This window comes from Hyla sarda, unplaced genomic scaffold, assembly GCF_029499605.1.
Source record: "Hyla sarda isolate aHylSar1 unplaced genomic scaffold, aHylSar1.hap1 scaffold_1433, whole genome shotgun sequence".
Classification (NCBI taxonomy): domain Eukaryota; kingdom Metazoa; phylum Chordata; class Amphibia; order Anura; family Hylidae; genus Hyla; species Hyla sarda.
In genome coordinates this window covers 711-21,502 of record NW_026608063.1, presented here as the reverse complement: position 1 = coordinate 21,502, position 20,792 = coordinate 711, and the positions used below count along the sequence as shown (strand labels likewise).

The window sequence follows — 20,792 nt, the reverse complement described above, 5'->3', positions numbered from 1 at the left end:
GAAAAGAGGCGAAAAGGAGAAAAACGTAAAAAAACGTGAAAAAAAAGTAAGAGGAAGAGAAGGGAAAAAAAGGTGGAAATGGGTTTAAAAGTGATTTCGGCGGAGAAATATATATATATATATATATATATATATATATATATATATACGCGCACACACACACATATATATAAACGTATTCTCCGTTGAGATATTGCAGCCGCTGCTGTGTCCAGGCCCAGGAGCCTTAGCACTGTGCTGTGATGTCACTCAATACCACTGACATCACTAGGTGTAAACAACATCTCTCCTTTGCTGTGTATGTGACTATGGAGCTGTTTGGTGATGTCGTCTATTATGGCCTTCATAGAAGCAACAGGAGATTGTTGCATCCATCTAGAACCCTCAGAACTACAGTGCTATGATGTCACTCACTTCCACAGGCCTTGCAGAGTGTAAACAACAACAACCCAGCTTTGTTGTGTATGTAACCATAGGGATTTGTGATGTCACCTAGAACCTTCACAGCAGCGACAGCTTTATGAGGAGCATCAGCACTGCTCTGCCTGAGCAGAACCATCACCGCCATAGGTTGTCAAATAACCCGGGTTTAACCCACACAGGTAAGTCCAATGGGGTGCAGGCATGTCCTCTATGCTTACAGCTTCCCGTGGGTGTTGGTTTGATACCGTTTGGGGACAGCCAAGGAGGCATCTGCAGGCAACAAAGGTAGGTGTGTGCTTGTGTGTGTGTTTCCTATGCAGATCCTAAGCCCAGTGTCACATGCAAGTAGGAGGAGTAAGAAGGGTTCCTGGCAAATCCGGGTTATGGATTGCATTTAAAAAGGCCCCGTGGGAGTGCAATGGGCCCCTGTCTTGCTGCTTAGCAATAATGGTATGGGTTTAGGTTCTGCTGTGTGTACTGGTGGTTGACTGCCCCCCAGCCCAGAGTGTGCATGGAAAATTGTCTGGCAGCCTCCCTGACAGCAAGCAGTGATAGTGCCCATGAAGGGGACCTTGTTGGGCCCGCCCCTTTCACGGTTATCGCTTCTCGGCCTTTTGGCTAAGATCAAGTGTAGTATCTGTTCTTATCAGTTTAATATCTGATACGTCCCCTATCTGGGGACCATATATTAAATGGATTTTTGAGAACGGGGGCCGATTTCGAAGCTTGCTTCCGTCGCCCTATGCATTGACCCGATATGGCAGTATCTTCGGGTACAGTGCACCACCCCCTTACAGGGTTAAAAAGAAAGATTCCTACTTTCATTGCTACCTGCTTGCTGGCTAGCCAGCTAGCCAGCCCTGTGGGCCTTGCTGCTGCTGCAGCCAAAAAACAAAAGGTGGTGCTGCTGCTGCTGCTTCTGCTGCTTCTGCTTGTGTCTGGCCGCTGTTGGAGCGTCCAGGCACAGGACTTCTGCTGCTGCTGACTAAATGGCCTCCTTAATTGGATCATTTGAGTAGCCAGCACACCTGTGCAGGTAGGGCATGACATGATAGGCAGCTGCCTTGATAGCGGGTGGGTGCTGAATGTTCCTAATTGACAAAATAAGATTAATGCTTATGAAGAAATATAAAATCTCATCCCTTCCCCAATATCGCGCCACACCCCTACCCCTTAATTCCCTGGTTGAACTTGATGGACATATGTCTTTTTTCGACCGTACTAACTATGTAACTATGTAACATAACATGGGGGGGGGGTCTCCTGGCTGTTCACACAGGTGTGTCATTGCTGTACATTGACCATGCATTGCTTCTGTGGTATTGCAAAGGCAAAGACAAATGCTTCCAGCCATCCATTGCACTAATGGATTGGTCATCAGCTGGCTGTCTATGTCCCGCATCAATATAGACCAAAGTACAGAGGGTTAGGCTATGCTATTGTGCACCTACCTGATGCATCAGAAGGTGCGAGGCCCTTGCTAAATTCTGTGCACAGACTTTGAGATCTATACTTTAGACTGTATCTAAACCTGCTCCAACATGGACTGACATTCTGGCCTACTTTCAGCCGATGCGACTTGTCTGTCGCTGAACAGTCGCTTTTTATGTATTCAGCACCTATGTATAATGTTGTAAAAATGCTCTAGAAGCTAAAGTCGCAGAAATGTCACACATATTTGGCCTGCAACTTTCTGTGCGACAAATTCAGACAGGAAAAATCAGTATAAATCCTTAGAAAATTATCCCCCAGTGTCTCCATCTGCTGGCGGTATTGAATAAGCATTGCTGCACTGATGGGGTATGCATTAGACGAAAAAAAAGAAGAAAAAGAAGAATAATACGCCCAGAAAAGAGGCGAAAAGGAGAAAAACGTAAAAAAACGTGAAAAAAAAGTAAGAGGAAGAGAAGGGAAAAAAAGGTGGAAATGGGTTTAAAAGTGATTTCGGCGGAGAAATATATATATATATATATATATATATATATATATATATATATACGCGCACACACACACATATATATAAACGTATTCTCCGTTGAGATATTGCAGCCGCTGCTGTGTCCAGGCCCAGGAGCCTTAGCACTGTGCTGTGATGTCACTCAATACCACTGACATCACTAGGTGTAAACAACATCTCTCCTTTGCTGTGTATGTGACTATGGAGCTGTTTGGTGATGTCGTCTATTATGGCCTTCATAGAAGCAACAGGAGATTGTTGCATCCATCTAGAACCCTCAGAACTACAGTGCTATGATGTCACTCACTTCCACAGGCCTTGCAGAGTGTAAACAACAACAACCCAGCTTTGTTGTGTATGTAACCATAGGGATTTGTGATGTCACCTAGAACCTTCACAGCAGCGACAGCTTTATGAGGAGCATCAGCACTGCTCTGCCTGAGCAGAACCATCACCGCCATAGGTTGTCAAATAACCCGGGTTTAACCCACACAGGTAAGTCCAATGGGGTGCAGGCATGTCCTCTATGCTTACAGCTTCCCGTGGGTGTTGGTTTGATACCGTTTGGGGACAGCCAAGGAGGCATCTGCAGGCAACAAAGGTAGGTGTGTGCTTGTGTGTGTGTTTCCTATGCAGATCCTAAGCCCAGTGTCACATGCAAGTAGGAGGAGTAAGAAGGGTTCCTGGCAAATCCGGGTTATGGATTGCATTTAAAAAGGCCCCGTGGGAGTGCAATGGGCCCCTGTCTTGCTGCTTAGCAATAATGGTATGGGTTTAGGTTCTGCTGTGTGTACTGGTGGTTGACTGCCCCCCAGCCCAGAGTGTGCATGGAAAATTGTCTGGCAGCCTCCCTGACAGCAAGCAGTGATAGTGCCCATGAAGGGGACCTTGTTGGGCCCGCCCCTTTCACGGTTATCGCTTCTCGGCCTTTTGGCTAAGATCAAGTGTAGTATCTGCATTTGGTCTGGTCGGAAGGTGTCTGTGGTACCCCGCTTCTCGGCCTTGGGGGATTGTCTCTCCTTACGGAGGGACTTCACCCCCTTGCTGCTATTGGGGAGCGGGCTTAGTCCACGGACAACGGGTTGCGATCCCCCTGTCTCTGGGACCTTGTGTCTCAGAAGGCATTTTCGGTACGTTGAGCGTTACCTGTAGCTTCGGAAGCACCTAGGGTACCCCCGACCTCTGCCTTGGGTAAGGGTTCCGCTTTTATAGCGGGATTCCGAGCCCCTGCTGCTATTGGGGAAGGGGCTTAGTCCCTGGGTGTGGAAGATGCCGTTCTCCTGGGCTTTCCCCTCTGGGGAAATGTCGATGCGAAATACCATCCGCATAGAGGTGTCGGAGAGCCATCGTCAGTTGAAGAACCTCCGCTTCATTGCGGAGGTGATTCTTCTTGACTACTTCCGCCTCAATAGGGAGGACATCCTGTGTCTAAATGACCAGGAAAGCTGTGGCCTGTATACCGTCACCTTCACGGCCACGGCGTGTTGCGATAACATCTATGCAACCTTGTCTGGTGCGGACCAGAGGGACGATCGACTCGACGGTCTTTCGTTCCAGTTCCTCTATGGTGAGGAACATATACCGTTGGTGGTGGCTATGCACAGCCCTCATGTGACCACGGAGGATATAGCCACTTTTCTTCGGCGATACTGCGAAGAGGTGCGATTCGCAAACAAAATCTTGAACTCCGTGCGGTTCTGGAACGGCAAGAGGAAGTTCTGGGTCAAGCTCCGTAAGGATCCCGGTGGTATTGGGGGTCTTTGCCATCCGCCCCCAAATTTTGCCATCGGGAGAGTTCGGGGCTTCCTGTTCTATCCTCAAATGCCTATGTATTGCCGAAATTGCTTGAGGTTTGGCCACACCCAGGAGACCTGCGGCGCGGAGCGTGTGATTCGCTGCAATAGGTGTGGCCAAGAAGGTCACATAGCCTCAAGATGTAGCCATACGATAAGGTGCAACCTCTGCGGAGAGGAAAATCACGATTTTAATTCCTGTCCCCATAAAGCAAAAACTACGATGGGTGGGTCAAGGCTGGGCCCACCCAAAGAGGGGACAGGACAAAAGACGTCCTTTTTTAAGATGCCCAAACCCCAGATGGCAGGTACTGATGGGTCCAGGCCCAAGACCTCTGGTGCTCCATCGGGGGGCCCACCGGTGGTAGTGCTAGGGGGAGGCCATGGGGATTCCACGAAGCCCGGGCGGGTGATCGAGTTTACTGCCCGGGAAATTGAAAGACGTCGATCGACTTCCTACCTGGCTCAAGAGCCCGCCGAAACTTCTGAAGGGGGCTCACCTGTGGCGGGTGGCAGCCGACGGGCCTCGGTGGGGGCAAAAGTGGACCCAAAATTGCAGCATAAGCCAGGTACTGGCTTGGCCCAGGGTCGCCCTGCTCCGGACGAAGAGGCCCCGGTGAAAGCCCGCCGGAAGGGGAGCCAGGTGGCCAGGTCTGAGCCCGGTCCTGTTACTCCGCCTATACAGGACAGGGCCAAGAAGACAAGTGGCGCCAAACCAGGGTTTGCTGCCCCGCCAGCAGTGGACCCGGTGGGTAAAACTGGCCATCGTCGATCGATGGGGAAGTTGGAGCAACAGTCCTCAGCAACGCTTGCTGGGGAACAAGCGATGAAAACTTCCCAAGGTAGCGGCAAAGGTTCCGGAAAAGAGGCCTCACAGGCCCCTGTGCAGCAGTTCCAGTCGTCAAATGATGAAAGAAGACGCAGATCCATCAGCCGGGGGCCAGAGATTACATCGAGTGAGAGCAACACAGAGGATATGGACAGCAGTGTGACATTTAAAAGACAAAGAGAAGAAGAAGAGGAAGACATTCAAAGGAAAGCGGCGTGCCGTAGTTCGGACGAGAGCGAGCTCAGGGTCGGGGCATCATCGATCTCAAGCTCCGACCCTCAGAACATCAAGGAGCTGATGACCCCGCAGGCGGGGGATGACGGTACGCAGCTTATTATTGACTTTGATTCTCCAAGCACGGACTCTCCATAAACTATGCCTATCCCTGTAAAAATTGCCTCACTCAATGTGAGGTCCTTAAAGAGCCCTGATCGCAGGGCTGCTTTATTTTCTTATCTAGAGACATGTGACTTTGACCTTTGCCTGCTACAAGAATGTGGAATCCCTAGTAAAATGGACTATAAAGACTTAAAAGAAGACTGGAAGCTGGGCCCATCCATATGGTCCGGTGCAAATGACTGTCGTTCTGTGGGTGTTGGGCTGCTCTGCCGAGGCCAGTCCTTTTCTATTCATACAGTAACTGAGATTGTGCCTGGCAGAGCTCTTTTAATTCATCTATATTTTAATGGACTTTTAATTCGTGTTTTAAATGTGTATGCCCCTCCTGATAAACAGGAGCGGGCAGAACTATTTGAAATTTTACCACTGTTTTGTGTTGGGTCTTCCCCCCTGCTGGTGGGAGGTGATTTTAACTGCATACGTGATGGGGAACACCGGCAGGGTGGGGATATTAATCGTAAAGACCGCACTTCTTACCTGCTTAAAAATTTTATTGATGATTTTAATTTGAAAGATTGCTGGAAGGATCTCTTGCCGGAGGACCCAGGCGCCACATGGTCCAATGGAAGAGTGAGCTCCAGAATCGATTTTATTTTTTCCTCTAGAGCTTTTAAACCCCTGAAATGCACGCTCGAGCAGAATATCTTCTCTGATCATAAGCTCCTCTTGGTGGGCCTGGAGCTAGAGGGGGAGCAAAAAGCAAAAAGGGGCCTCTGGAGATTAAACACCACACTCCTAGAGGACCCTGAGATAAAAGAGGAGTTTGTGCGGACCTACCAATGCTGGCAATCACAAAGAAAACCCCACGAGCCTATGCTGCACTGGTGGGAGGGCACCAAATCTAAAATCAGATTTTTTTTTATCAAAGCAGGTAAGAAGAAGGCAAAAATGGAAAAACTGTGGTTTTATGTTCTTAACATGCGTTTAAATGTACTTTTTAAATTGAAAGAAGCTGGTATGGATGTAGAAAATGATATTTTAAACCTTAAAACTGAAATAAAACATGCCATAGAAAAGAAAGGGAAACAAATCATTTTTAACTCACATGTGCAGCACCTGGAGGAGGGCGAGAAATGTTCCCGTTTCTTTTTTAAAAAAGTGATGAATAGGAGGGATATCATCCAAAACCTTGAGGGTGAATCCACTCCAAAAGGCATGTTAGATGCAGTTTTTAACTTCTACCAGCTTCTTTTTAATAAGAAAGATCTTAATCCATCCTTTTTAGAACATGTTCTTAATTCCCTTGATTTTAAGCTAGATGTTTTAGACCAGGAGGTTTTATCCCGTGATCTTAACTTAGATGAACTTTTATTTGTTTTTAAAAGTTTTTCTAGTGGGAAGGCCCCTGGGGAAGATGGTTTACCCATCGAATTTTATTTAGCTTTTTGGGATATTTTAAAGGATGATATGGTTTTATTGTATAAAGAAACTTTTATTGTTAATGAACTTCCCCCTTCCTGGAGGAGGGGGATTGTATCATTACTTTTTAAAAAGGGTGAAAAGGATATGCTAAAAAATTGGCGCCCCATCACACTTTTAAATGTTGATTATAAAGTTTTAGCCAAGTTATTAGCTGTCCGTTTTAAACCTTTCATTCATAAATTAATTCACCCAAATCAGGTTTGTGGGGTACCTGGAAGGTCTATAGCTGAATCCCTAAATATTTTAAGAGATGTTTTATGGTATTTTAAGGATAGAAATCAAACTGTAGCAATTTTATCCTTAGACTTTGAAAAAGCCTTTGATAGGGTCTCCCATGAATACCTGTTTTTAGTTCTTAAAAAGATGGCAGTGCCTGAAACGATTTTAAGCCGAATCATGCTTTTATACCGATCCTGTTTTAGTCAAGTCTCTGTTAATGGCTTTTTAACCAGCGGTGTTCCTCTTTTATCAGGTGTCAAACAGGGCTGCCCCCTGTCCCCACTCCTTTTTATTTGCGCAATCGAACCACTGATGGCCCTCCTCAGAAAAGACCGGGTAGTAAGAGGCGTACCGATACCTGGTGGAGGAGGGACCCATCTAAAGGTGTTGGGGTACATGGATGATGTCACCATACTGTGCCCGGACTCTCCATCCATGAGGGGGGCATTGAGGAACACCAGCTATTTCTGCGAGGTCTCTGGTTTTAAGCTAAACACAGATAAATGTGACTGTTTTTATATTGGCTCCTGGGATTCATCCATCACCCCAGGAGTCACAATGCAACAGGATCAAATTAAAGTTTTAGGTATTGTTTTTAACCAGGTCAATGATGGGAGCCCTAACTGGGATTCAGCTATAGCTAAGATGGAGAAGAAGATTTTAATGTGGAATCTTAGAAACCTTACCATGGAGGGGAAGATTTTAATAATAAAGATGGTTTTACTCCCTATTATGCTATACATTGCCATGGTATTTCCTCCATCTATTTTATACATTAAAAAAGTAACTAGAATTGTTTTTACTTTTTTATGGGGTTCAAAAATGGAGAAATTAAAGCGTGATTTTATGTACAAAAGTAAAGATAATGGCGGGAAAGATGTTCCTAACCTTTTTACTTTCTTTTACATAAAGTATTTCTGTTTCTGTTTTAAAATTATTAAATCCGATGGCATTTTTAGCTGCTTTTTAAGGTACGCTGCGGGCATGGTTTTTAAAAGATGGTTGCGCATCCCTCTGAACGCTCCGGTGCTTCTGTGTCCCCCAAAACATTATGTGGTGTTGGAAAAGACAGTCAGGCTCCTAGGTCTCCAAGATTTGGAGCCTGACATACTGGGGGACCAGAGAAAGGTATCAAAGGTCCTCAGGCGGAGTGAGGTTACCCTGGCAGTGTCCAATTTCACACAGGCAAGATCCAAAAAGGTATGGCGGAACGTGTACGGGAAGTTTCTGGCGAATGTACACAGGGATCTTGCCTGGGCAATCGTCCACCAGTGCCTCCCTACTCGTGAGTTTCAGCACAGGCGAGGACTGGTGGCGAGAGCCAAGTGCCCGAGAGATGGCTGCGGAGTGGACGAAACGGTGCTGCACATATTTTGGAACTGCCCTTTTGCACGGGAGCTTTGGAGGAAGGTAGGCCCACTTTTGAAGTGGGCCTGCGGCCTAAAAGATTTTAATCACGAATGTGTCTTTTACGGTCTTTTTAACTGCCCCAATTTTAAACAGCAGATGATCTGCTGGATGATTATTAATTGTTTTAAAAATGCCATCTGGAAAGTTAGGAACATCTTACTTTTTAAACATGATTTTATTGATGTTAAAAACTGTATAAAGCTGGCCCTGAGTGAGATGTACATCTATTACCTAAGAGACAAGAAACAGTTGGGGGCCAGCGAGGCAGCATCCATGTGGTGTCTGCCTCTATGGAACGAAATAACAGTATAATCAGTTTTTATGACATTTGTATAATGTTTTATCCTGCCATTTTTATTTTTTCTCCTTTTATTACTGGTTTTATTATTTGTATTTTAAAACTTTTGTGAACCTTTTATTATTTTGCATTTTAAATTTTGTATGGTTTCTTATTTATTCAATAAAATTTTGTTGAAACCTTATCTGTTCTTATCAGTTTAATATCTGATACGTCCCCTATCTGGGGACCATATATTAAATGGATTTTTGAGAACGGGGGCCGATTTCGAAGCTTGCTTCCGTCGCCCTATGCATTGACCCGATATGGCAGTATCTTCGGGTACAGTGCACCACCCCCTTACAGGGTTAAAAAGAAAGATTCCTACTTTCATTGCTACCTGCTTGCTGGCTAGCCAGCTAGCCAGCCCTGTGGGCCTTGCTGCTGCTGCAGCCAAAAAACAAAAGGTGGTGCTGCTGCTGCTGCTTCTGCTGCTTCTGCTGCTTCTGCTTGTGTCTGGCCGCTGTTGGAGCGTCCAGGCACAGGACTTCTGCTGCTGCTGACTAAATGGCCTCCTTAATTGGATCATTTGAGTAGCCAGCACACCTGTGCAGGTAGGGCATGACATGATAGGCAGCTGCCTTGATAGCGGGTGGGTGCTGAATGTTCCTAATTGACAAAATAAGATTAATGCTTATGAAGAAATATAAAATCTCATCCCTTCCCCAATATCGCGCCACACCCCTACCCCTTAATTCCCTGGTTGAACTTGATGGACATATGTCTTTTTTCGACCGTACTAACTATGTAACTATGTAACATAACATGGGGGGGGGGTCTCCTGGCTGTTCACACAGGTGTGTCATTGCTGTACATTGACCATGCATTGCTTCTGTGGTATTGCAAAGGCAAAGACAAATGCTTCCAGCCATCCATTGCACTAATGGATTGGTCATCAGCTGGCTGTCTATGTCCCGCATCAATATAGACCAAAGTACAGAGGGTTAGGCTATGCTATTGTGCACCTACCTGATGCATCAGAAGGTGCGAGGCCCTTGCTAAATTCTGTGCACAGACTTTGAGATCTATACTTTAGACTGTATCTAAACCTGCTCCAACATGGACTGACATTCTGGCCTACTTTCAGCCGATGCGACTTGTCTGTCGCTGAACAGTCGCTTTTTATGTATTCAGCACCTATGTATAATGTTGTAAAAATGCTCTAGAAGCTAAAGTCGCAGAAATGTCACACATATTTGGCCTGCAACTTTCTGTGCGACAAATTCAGACAGGAAAAATCAGTATAAATCCTTAGAAAATTATCCCCCAGTGTCTCCATCTGCTGGCGGTATTGAATAAGCATTGCTGCACTGATGGGGTATGCATTAGACGAAAAAAAAGAAGAAAAAGAAGAATAATACGCCCAGAAAAGAGGCGAAAAGGAGAAAAACGTAAAAAGACGTGAAAAAAAAGTAAGAGGAAGAGAAGGGAAAAAAAGGTGGAAATGGGTTTAAAAGTGATTTCGGCGGAGAAATATATATATATATATATATATATATATATATATATATATATATACGCGCACACACACACATATATATAAACGTATTCTCCGTTGAGATATTGCAGCCGCTGCTGTGTCCAGGCCCAGGAGCCTTAGCACTGTGCTGTGATGTCACTCAATACCACTGACATCACTAGGTGTAAACAACATCTCTCCTTTGCTGTGTATGTGACTATGGAGCTGTTTGGTGATGTCGTCTATTATGGCCTTCATAGAAGCAACAGGAGATTGTTGCATCCATCTAGAACCCTCAGAACTACAGTGCTATGATGTCACTCACTTCCACAGGCCTTGCAGAGTGTAAACAACAACAACCCAGCTTTGTTGTGTATGTAACCATAGGGATTTGTGATGTCACCTAGAACCTTCACAGCAGCGACAGCTTTATGAGGAGCATCAGCACTGCTCTGCCTGAGCAGAACCATCACCGCCATAGGTTGTCAAATAACCCGGGTTTAACCCACACAGGTAAGTCCAATGGGGTTCAGGCATGTCCTCTATGCTTACAGCTTCCCGTGGGTGTTGGTTTGATACCGTTTGGGGACAGCCAAGGAGGCATCTGCAGGCAACAAAGGTAGGTGTGTGCTTGTGTGTGTGTTTCCTATGCAGATCCTAAGCCCAGTGTCACATGCAAGTAGGAGGAGTAAGAAGGGTTCCTGGCAAATCCGGGTTATGGATTGCATTTAAAAAGGCCCCGTGGGAGTGCAATGGGCCCCTGTCTTGCTGCTTAGCAATAATGGTATGGGTTTAGGTTCTGCTGTGTGTACTGGTGGTTGACTGCCCCCCAGCCCAGAGTGTGCATGGAAAATTGTCTGGCAGCCTCCCTGACAGCAAGCAGTGATAGTGCCCATGAAGGGGACCTTGTTGGGCCCGCCCCTTTCACGGTTATCGCTTCTCGGCCTTTTGGCTAAGATCAAGTGTAGTATCTGTTCTTATCAGTTTAATATCTGATACGTCCCCTATCTGGGGACCATATATTAAATGGATTTTTGAGAACGGGGGCCGATTTCGAAGCTTGCTTCCGTCGCCCTATGCATTGACCCGATATGGCAGTATCTTCGGGTACAGTGCACCACCCCCTTACAGGGTTAAAAAGAAAGATTCCTACTTTCATTGCTACCTGCTTGCTGGCTAGCCAGCTAGCCAGCCCTGTGGGCCTTGCTGCTGCTGCAGCCAAAAAACAAAAGGTGGTGCTGCTGCTGCTGCTTCTGCTGCTTCTGCTTGTGTCTGGCCGCTGTTGGAGCGTCCAGGCACAGGACTTCTGCTGCTGCTGACTAAATGGCCTCCTTAATTGGATCATTTGAGTAGCCAGCACACCTGTGCAGGTAGGGCATGACATGATAGGCAGCTGCCTTGATAGCGGGTGGGTGCTGAATGTTCCTAATTGACAAAATAAGATTAATGCTTATGAAGAAATATAAAATCTCATCCCTTCCCCAATATCGCGCCACACCCCTACCCCTTAATTCCCTGGTTGAACTTGATGGACATATGTCTTTTTTCGACCGTACTAACTATGTAACTATGTAACATAACATGGGGGGGGGGTCTCCTGGCTGTTCACACAGGTGTGTCATTGCTGTACATTGACCATGCATTGCTTCTGTGGTATTGCAAAGGCAAAGACAAATGCTTCCAGCCATCCATTGCACTAATGGATTGGTCATCAGCTGGCTGTCTATGTCCCGCATCAATATAGACCAAAGTACAGAGGGTTAGGCTATGCTATTGTGCACCTACCTGATGCATCAGAAGGTGCGAGGCCCTTGCTAAATTCTGTGCACAGACTTTGAGATCTATACTTTAGACTGTATCTAAACCTGCTCCAACATGGACTGACATTCTGGCCTACTTTCAGCCGATGCGACTTGTCTGTCGCTGAACAGTCGCTTTTTATGTATTCAGCACCTATGTATAATGTTGTAAAAATGCTCTAGAAGCTAAAGTCGCAGAAATGTCACACATATTTGGCCTGCAACTTTCTGTGCGACAAATTCAGACAGGAAAAATCAGTATAAATCCTTAGAAAATTATCCCCCAGTGTCTCCATCTGCTGGCGGTATTGAATAAGCATTGCTGCACTGATGGGGTATGCATTAGACGAAAAAAAAGAAGAAAAAGAAGAATAATACGCCCAGAAAAGAGGCGAAAAGGAGAAAAACGTAAAAAAACGTGAAAAAAAAGTAAGAGGAAGAGAAGGGAAAAAAAGGTGGAAATGGGTTTAAAAGTGATTTCGGCGGAGAAATATATATATATATATATATATATATATATATATATATATACGCGCACACACACACATATATATAAACGTATTCTCCGTTGAGATATTGCAGCCGCTGCTGTGTCCAGGCCCAGGAGCCTTAGCACTGTGCTGTGATGTCACTCAATACCACTGACATCACTAGGTGTAAACAACATCTCTCCTTTGCTGTGTATGTGACTATGGAGCTGTTTGGTGATGTCGTCTATTATGGCCTTCATAGAAGCAACAGGAGATTGTTGCATCCATCTAGAACCCTCAGAACTACAGTGCTATGATGTCACTCACTTCCACAGGCCTTGCAGAGTGTAAACAACAACAACCCAGCTTTGTTGTGTATGTAACCATAGGGATTTGTGATGTCACCTAGAACCTTCACAGCAGCGACAGCTTTATGAGGAGCATCAGCACTGCTCTGCCTGAGCAGAACCATCACCGCCATAGGTTGTCAAATAACCCGGGTTTAACCCACACAGGTAAGTCCAATGGGGTGCAGGCATGTCCTCTATGCTTACAGCTTCCCGTGGGTGTTGGTTTGATACCGTTTGGGGACAGCCAAGGAGGCATCTGCAGGCAACAAAGGTAGGTGTGTGCTTGTGTGTGTGTTTCCTATGCAGATCCTAAGCCCAGTGTCACATGCAAGTAGGAGGAGTAAGAAGGGTTCCTGGCAAATCCGGGTTATGGATTGCATTTAAAAAGGCCCCGTGGGAGTGCAATGGGCCCCTGTCTTGCTGCTTAGCAATAATGGTATGGGTTTAGGTTCTGCTGTGTGTACTGGTGGTTGACTGCCCCCCAGCCCAGAGTGTGCATGGAAAATTGTCTGGCAGCCTCCCTGACAGCAAGCAGTGATAGTGCCCATGAAGGGGACCTTGTTGGGCCCGCCCCTTTCACGGTTATCGCTTCTCGGCCTTTTGGCTAAGATCAAGTGTAGTATCTGTTCTTATCAGTTTAATATCTGATACGTCCCCTATCTGGGGACCATATATTAAATGGATTTTTGAGAACGGGGGCCGATTTCGAAGCTTGCTTCCGTCGCCCTATGCATTGACCCGATATGGCAGTATCTTCGGGTACAGTGCACCACCCCCTTACAGGGTTAAAAAGAAAGATTCCTACTTTCATTGCTACCTGCTTGCTGGCTAGCCAGCTAGCCAGCCCTGTGGGCCTTGCTGCTGCTGCAGCCAAAAAACAAAAGGTGGTGCTGCTGCTGCTGCTTCTGCTGCTTCTGCTTGTGTCTGGCCGCTGTTGGAGCGTCCAGGCACAGGACTTCTGCTGCTGCTGACTAAATGGCCTCCTTAATTGGATCATTTGAGTAGCCAGCACACCTGTGCAGGTAGGGCATGACATGATAGGCAGCTGCCTTGATAGCGGGTGGGTGCTGAATGTTCCTAATTGACAAAATAAGATTAATGCTTATGAAGAAATATAAAATCTCATCCCTTCCCCAATATCGCGCCACACCCCTACCCCTTAATTCCCTGGTTGAACTTGATGGACATATGTCTTTTTTCGACCGTACTAACTATGTAACTATGTAACATAACATGGGGGGGGGGTCTCCTGGCTGTTCACACAGGTGTGTCATTGCTGTACATTGACCATGCATTGCTTCTGTGGTATTGCAAAGGCAAAGACAAATGCTTCCAGCCATCCATTGCACTAATGGATTGGTCATCAGCTGGCTGTCTATGTCCCGCATCAATATAGACCAAAGTACAGAGGGTTAGGCTATGCTATTGTGCACCTACCTGATGCATCAGAAGGTGCGAGGCCCTTGCTAAATTCTGTGCACAGACTTTGAGATCTATACTTTAGACTGTATCTAAACCTGCTCCAACATGGACTGACATTCTGGCCTACTTTCAGCCGATGCGACTTGTCTGTCGCTGAACAGTCGCTTTTTATGTATTCAGCACCTATGTATAATGTTGTAAAAATGCTCTAGAAGCTAAAGTCGCAGAAATGTCACACATATTTGGCCTGCAACTTTCTGTGCGACAAATTCAGACAGGAAAAATCAGTATAAATCCTTAGAAAATTATCCCCCAGTGTCTCCATCTGCTGGCGGTATTGAATAAGCATTGCTGCACTGATGGGGTATGCATTAGACGAAAAAAAAGAAGAAAAAGAAGAATAATACGCCCAGAAAAGAGGCGAAAAGGAGAAAAACGTAAAAAAACGTGAAAAAAAAGTAAGAGGAAGAGAAGGGAAAAAAAGGTGGAAATGGGTTTAAAAGTGATTTCGGCGGAGAAATATATATATATATATATATATATATATATATATATATATACGCGCACACACACACATATATATAAACGTATTCTCCGTTGAGATATTGCAGCCGCTGCTGTGTCCAGGCCCAGGAGCCTTAGCACTGTGCTGTGATGTCACTCAATACCACTGACATCACTAGGTGTAAACAACATCTCTCCTTTGCTGTGTATGTGACTATGGAGCTGTTTGGTGATGTCGTCTATTATGGCCTTCATAGAAGCAACAGGAGATTGTTGCATCCATCTAGAACCCTCAGAACTACAGTGCTATGATGTCACTCACTTCCACAGGCCTTGCAGAGTGTAAACAACAACAACCCAGCTTTGTTGTGTATGTAACCATAGGGATTTGTGATGTCACCTAGAACCTTCACAGCAGCGACAGCTTTATGAGGAGCATCAGCACTGCTCTGCCTGAGCAGAACCATCACCGCCATAGGTTGTCAAATAACCCGGGTTTAACCCACACAGGTAAGTCCAATGGGGTGCAGGCATGTCCTCTATGCTTACAGCTTCCCGTGGGTGTTGGTTTGATACCGTTTGGGGACAGCCAAGGAGGCATCTGCAGGCAACAAAGGTAGGTGTGTGCTTGTGTGTGTGTTTCCTATGCAGATCCTAAGCCCAGTGTCACATGCAAGTAGGAGGAGTAAGAAGGGTTCCTGGCAAATCCGGGTTATGGATTGCATTTAAAAAGGCCCCGTGGGAGTGCAATGGGCCCCTGTCTTGCTGCTTAGCAATAATGGTATGGGTTTAGGTTCTGCTGTGTGTACTGGTGGTTGACTGCCCCCCAGCCCAGAGTGTGCATGGAAAATTGTCTGGCAGCCTCCCTGACAGCAAGCAGTGATAGTGCCCATGAAGGGGACCTTGTTGGGCCCGCCCCTTTCACGGTTATCGCTTCTCGGCCTTTTGGCTAAGATCAAGTGTAGTATCTGTTCTTATCAGTTTAATATCTGATACGTCCCCTATCTGGGGACCATATATTAAATGGATTTTTGAGAACGGGGGCCGATTTCGAAGCTTGCTTCCGTCGCCCTATGCATTGACCCGATATGGCAGTATCTTCGGGTACAGTGCACCACCCCCTTACAGGGTTAAAAAGAAAGATTCCTACTTTCATTGCTACCTGCTTGCTGGCTAGCCAGCTAGCCAGCCCTGTGGGCCTTGCTGCTGCTGCAGCCAAAAAACAAAAGGTGGTGCTGCTGCTGCTGCTTCTGCTGCTTCTGCTTGTGTCTGGCCGCTGTTGGAGCGTCCAGGCACAGGACTTCTGCTGCTGCTGACTAAATGGCCTCCTTAATTGGATCATTTGAGTAGCCAGCACACCTGTGCAGGTAGGGCATGACATGATAGGCAGCTGCCTTGATAGCGGGTGGGTGCTGAATGTTCCTAATTGACAAAATAAGATTAATGCTTATGAAGAAATATAAAATCTCATCCCTTCCCCAATATCGCGCCACACCCCTACCCCTTAATTCCCTGGTTGAACTTGATGGACATATGTCTTTTTTCGACCGTACTAACTATGTAACTATGTAACATAACATGGGGGGGGGGTCTCCTGGCTGTTCACACAGGTGTGTCATTGCTGTACATTGACCATGCATTGCTTCTGTGGTATTGCAAAGGCAAAGACAAATGCTTCCAGCCATCCATTGCACTAATGGATTGGTCATCAGCTGGCTGTCTATGTCCCGCATCAATATAGACCAAAGTACAGAGGGTTAGGCTATGCTATTGTGCACCTACCTGATGCATCAGAAGGTGCGAGGCCCTTGCTAAATTCTGTGCACAGACTTTGAGATCTATACTTTAGACTGTATCTAAACCTGCTCCAACATGGACTGACATTCTGGCCTACTTTCAGCCGATGCGACTTGTCTGTCGCTGAACAGTCGCTTTTTATGTATTCAGCACCTATGTATAATGTTGTAAAAATGCTCTAGAAGCTAAAGTCGCAGAAATGTCACACATATTTGGCCTGCAACTTTCTGTGCGACAAATTCAGACAGGAAAAATCAGTATAAATCCTTAGAAAATTATCCCCCAGTGTCTCCATCTGCTGGCGGTATTGAATAAGCATTGCTGCACTGATGGGGTATGCATTAGACGAAAAAAAAGAAGAAAAAGAAGAATAATACGCCCAGAAAAGAGGCGAAAAGGAGAAAAACGTAAAAAAACGTGAAAAAAAAGTAAGAGGAAGAGAAGGGAAAAAAAGGTGGAAATGGGTTTAAAAGTGATTTCGGCGGAGAAATATATATATATATATATATATATATATATATATATATATATATACGCGCACACACACACATATATATAAACGTATTCTCCGTTGAGATATTGCAGCCGCTGCTGTGTCCAGGCCCAGGAGCCTTAGCACTGTGCTGTGATGTCACTCAATACCACTGACATCACTAGGTGTAAACAACATCTCTCCTTTGCTGTGTATGTGACTATGGAGCTGTTTGGTGATGTCGTCTATTATGGCCTTCATAGAAGCAACAGGAGATTGTTGCATCCATCTAGAACCCTCAGAACTACAGTGCTATGATGTCACTCACTTCCACAGGCCTTGCAGAGTGTAAACAACAACAACCCAGCTTTGTTGTGTATGTAACCATAGGGATTTGTGATGTCACCTAGAACCTTCACAGCAGCGACAGCTTTATGAGGAGCATCAGCACTGCTCTGCCTGAGCAGAACAATCACCGCCATAGGTTGTCAAATAACCCGGGTTTAACCCACACAGGTAAGTCCAATGGGGTGCAGGCATGTCCTCTATGCTTACAGCTTCCCGTGGGTGTTGGTTTGATACCGTTTGGGGACAGCCAAGGAGGCATCTGCAGGCAACAAAGGTAGGTGTGTGCTTGTGTGTGTGTTTCCTATGCAGATCCTAAGCCCAGTGTCACATGCAAGTAGGAGGAGTAAGAAGGGTTCCTGGCAAATCCGGGTTATGGATTGCATTTAAAAAGGCCCCGTGGGAGTGCAATGGGCCCCTGTCTTGCTGCTTAGCAATAATGGTATGGGTTTAGGTTCTGCTGTGTGTACTGGTGGTTGACTGCCCCCCAGCCCAGAGTGTGCATGGAAAATTGTCTGGCAGCCTCCCTGACAGCAAGCAGTGATAGTGCCCATGAAGGGGACCTTGTTGGGCCCGCCCCTTTCACGGTTATCGCTTCTCGGCCTTTTGGCTAAGATCAAGTGTAGTATCTGTTCTTATCAGTTTAATATCTGATACGTCCCCTATCTGGGGACCATATATTAAATGGATTTTTGAGAACGGGGGCCGATTTCGAAGCTTGCTTCCGTCGCCCTATGCATTGACCCGATATGGCAGTATCTTCGGGTACAGTGCACCACCCCCTTACAGGGTTAAAAAGAAAGATTCCTACTTTCATTGCTACCTGCTTGCTGGCTAGCCAGCTAGCCAGCCCTGTGGGCCTTGCTGCTGCTGCAGCCAAAAAACAAAAGGTGGTGCTGCTGCTGCTGCTTCTGCTGCTTCTGCTTGTGTCTGGCCGCTGTTGGAGCGTCCAGGCACAGGACTTCTGCTGCTGCTGACTAAATGGCCTCCTTAATTGGATCATTTGAGTAGCCAGCACACCTGTGCAGGTAGGGCATGACATGATAGGCAGCTGCCTTGATAGCGGGTGGGTGCTGAATGTTCCTAATTGACAAAATAAGATTAATGCTTATGAAGAAATATAAAATCTCATCCCTTCCCCAATATCGCGCCACACCCCTACCCCTTAATTCCCTGGTTGAACTTGATGGACATATGTCTTTTTTCGACCGTACTAACTATGTAACTATGTAACATAACATGGGGGGGGGGTCTCCTGGCTGTTCACACAGGTGTGTCATTGCTGTACATTGACCATGCATTGCTTCTGTGGTATTGCAAAGGCAAAGACAAATGCTTCCAGCCATCCATTGCACTAATGGATTGGTCATCAGCTGGCTGTCTATGTCCCGCATCAATATAGACCAAAGTACAGAGGGTTAGGCTATGCTATTGTGCACCTACCTGATGCATCAGAAGGTGCGAGGCCCTTGCTAAATTCTGTGCACAGACTTTGAGATCTATACTTTAGACTGTATCTAAACCTGCTCCAACATGGACTGACATTCTGGCCTACTTTCAGCCGATGCGACTTGTCTGTCGCTGAACAGTCGCTTTTTATGTATTCAGCACCTATGTATAATGTTGTAAAAATGCTCTAGAAGCTAAAGTCGCAGAAATGTCACACATATTTGGCCTGCAACTTTCTGTGCGACAAATTCAGACAGGAAAAATCAGTATAAATCCTTAGAAAATTATCCCCCAGTGTCTCCATCTGCTGGCGGTATTGAATAAGCATTGCTGCACTGATGGGGTATGCATTAGACGAAAAAAAAGAAGAAAAAGAAGAATAATACGCCCAGAAAAGAGGCGAAAAGGAGAAAAACGTAAAAAAACGTGAAAAAAAAGTAAGAGGAAGAGAAGGGAAAAAAAGGTGGAAATGGGTTTAAAAGTGATTTCGGCGGAGAAATATATATATATATATATATATATATATATATATATATATATACGCGCACACACACACATATATATAAACGTATTCTCCGTTGAGATATTGCAGCCGCTGCTGTGTCCAGGCCCAGGAGCCTTAGCACTGTGCTGTGATGTCACTCAATACCACTGACATCACTAGGTGTAAACAACATCTCTCCTTTGCTGTGTATGTGACTATGGAGCTGTTTGGTGATGTCGTCTATTATGGCCTTCATAGAAGCAACAGGAGATTGTTGCATCCATCTAGAACCCTCAGAACTACAGTGCTATGATGTCACTCACTTCCACAGGCCTTGCAGAGTGTAAACAACAACAACCCAGCTTTGTTGTGTATGTAACCATAGGGATTTGTGATGTCACCTAGAACCTTCACAGCAGCGACAGCTTTATGAGGAGCATCAGCACTGCTCTGCCTGAGCAGAACCATCACCGCCATAGGTTGTCAAATAACCCGGGTTTAACCCACACAGGTAAGTCCAATGGGGTGCAGGCATGTCCTCTATGCTTACAGCTTCCCGTGGGTGTTGGTTTGATACCGTTTGGGGACAGCCAAGGAGGCATCTGCAGGCAACAAAGGTAGGTGTGTGCTTGTGTGTGTGTTTCCTATGCAGATCCTAAGCCCAGTGTCACATGCAAGTAGGAGGAGTAAGAAGGGTTCCTGGCAAATCCGGGTTATGGATTGCATTTAAAAAGGCCCCGTGGGAGTGCAATGGGCCCCTGTCTTGCTGCTTAGCAATAATGGTATGGGTTTAGGTTCTGCTGTGTGTACTGGTGGTTGACTGCCCCCCAGCCCAGAGTGTGCATGGAAAATTGTCTGGCAGCCTCCCTGACAGCAAGCAGTGATAGTGCCCATGAAGGGGACCTTGTTGGGCCCGCCCCTTTCACGGTTATCGCTTCTCGGCCTTTTGGCTAAGATCAAGTGTAGTATCTGTTCTTATCAGTTTAATATCTGATACGTCCCCTATCTGGGGACCATATATTAAATGGATTTTTGAGAACGGGGGCCGATTTCGAAGCTTGCTTCCGTCGCCCTATGCATTGACCCGATATGGCAGTATCTTCGGGTACAGTGCACCACCCCCTTACAGGGTTAAAAAGAAAGATTCCTACTTTCATTGCTACCTGCTTGCTGGCTAGCCAGCTAGCCAGCCCTGTGGGCCTTGCTGCTGCTGCAGCCAAAAAACAAAAGGTGGTGCTGCTGCTGCTGCTTCTGCTGCTTCTGCTTGTGTCTGGCCGCTGTTGGAGCGTCCAGGCACAGGACTTCTGCTGCTGCTGACTAAATGGCCTCCTTAATTGGATCATTTGAGTAGCCAGCACACCTGTGCAGGTAGGGCATGACATGATAGGCAGCTGCCTTGATAGCGGGTGGGTGCTGAATGTTCCTAATTGACAAAATAAGATTAATGCTTAT

The 20,792-nt window shown here is 46.1% G+C and overlaps 7 non-coding genes and 1 pseudogene across 7 annotated transcripts; all 8 read left to right on the top strand.

The window, feature by feature from the left end:
- The first annotated feature begins 1,021 nt into the window (after nucleotides 1-1,021).
- LOC130307544 (U2 spliceosomal RNA) lies at nucleotides 1,022-1,212 on the top strand. The gene has a single exon (XR_008856717.1). It is a non-coding gene; the product is annotated as a U2 spliceosomal RNA (small nuclear RNA).
- Nucleotides 1,213-3,294: 2,082 nt separating this feature from the next.
- On the top strand, nucleotides 3,295-3,512 carry LOC130307579 (U2 spliceosomal RNA; annotated as a pseudogene).
- Nucleotides 3,513-8,901: 5,389 nt separating this feature from the next.
- LOC130307578 (U2 spliceosomal RNA) lies at nucleotides 8,902-9,087 on the top strand. The gene has a single exon (XR_008856751.1). It is a non-coding gene; the product is annotated as a U2 spliceosomal RNA (small nuclear RNA).
- A 2,093-nt stretch (nucleotides 9,088-11,180) lies between these two features.
- On the top strand, nucleotides 11,181-11,371 carry LOC130307543 (U2 spliceosomal RNA). The gene has a single exon (XR_008856716.1). It is a non-coding gene; the product is annotated as a U2 spliceosomal RNA (small nuclear RNA).
- A 2,080-nt stretch (nucleotides 11,372-13,451) lies between these two features.
- On the top strand, nucleotides 13,452-13,642 carry LOC130307580 (U2 spliceosomal RNA). The gene has a single exon (XR_008856752.1). It is a non-coding gene; the product is annotated as a U2 spliceosomal RNA (small nuclear RNA).
- Nucleotides 13,643-15,722: 2,080 nt separating this feature from the next.
- On the top strand, nucleotides 15,723-15,913 carry LOC130307575 (U2 spliceosomal RNA). The gene has a single exon (XR_008856748.1). It is a non-coding gene; the product is annotated as a U2 spliceosomal RNA (small nuclear RNA).
- A 2,084-nt stretch (nucleotides 15,914-17,997) lies between these two features.
- On the top strand, nucleotides 17,998-18,188 carry LOC130307564 (U2 spliceosomal RNA). The gene has a single exon (XR_008856737.1). It is a non-coding gene; the product is annotated as a U2 spliceosomal RNA (small nuclear RNA).
- A 2,082-nt stretch (nucleotides 18,189-20,270) lies between these two features.
- LOC130307553 (U2 spliceosomal RNA) lies at nucleotides 20,271-20,461 on the top strand. Its single transcript, XR_008856726.1, has one exon. It is a non-coding gene; the product is annotated as a U2 spliceosomal RNA (small nuclear RNA).
- Nucleotides 20,462-20,792: the final 331 nt, after the last annotated feature.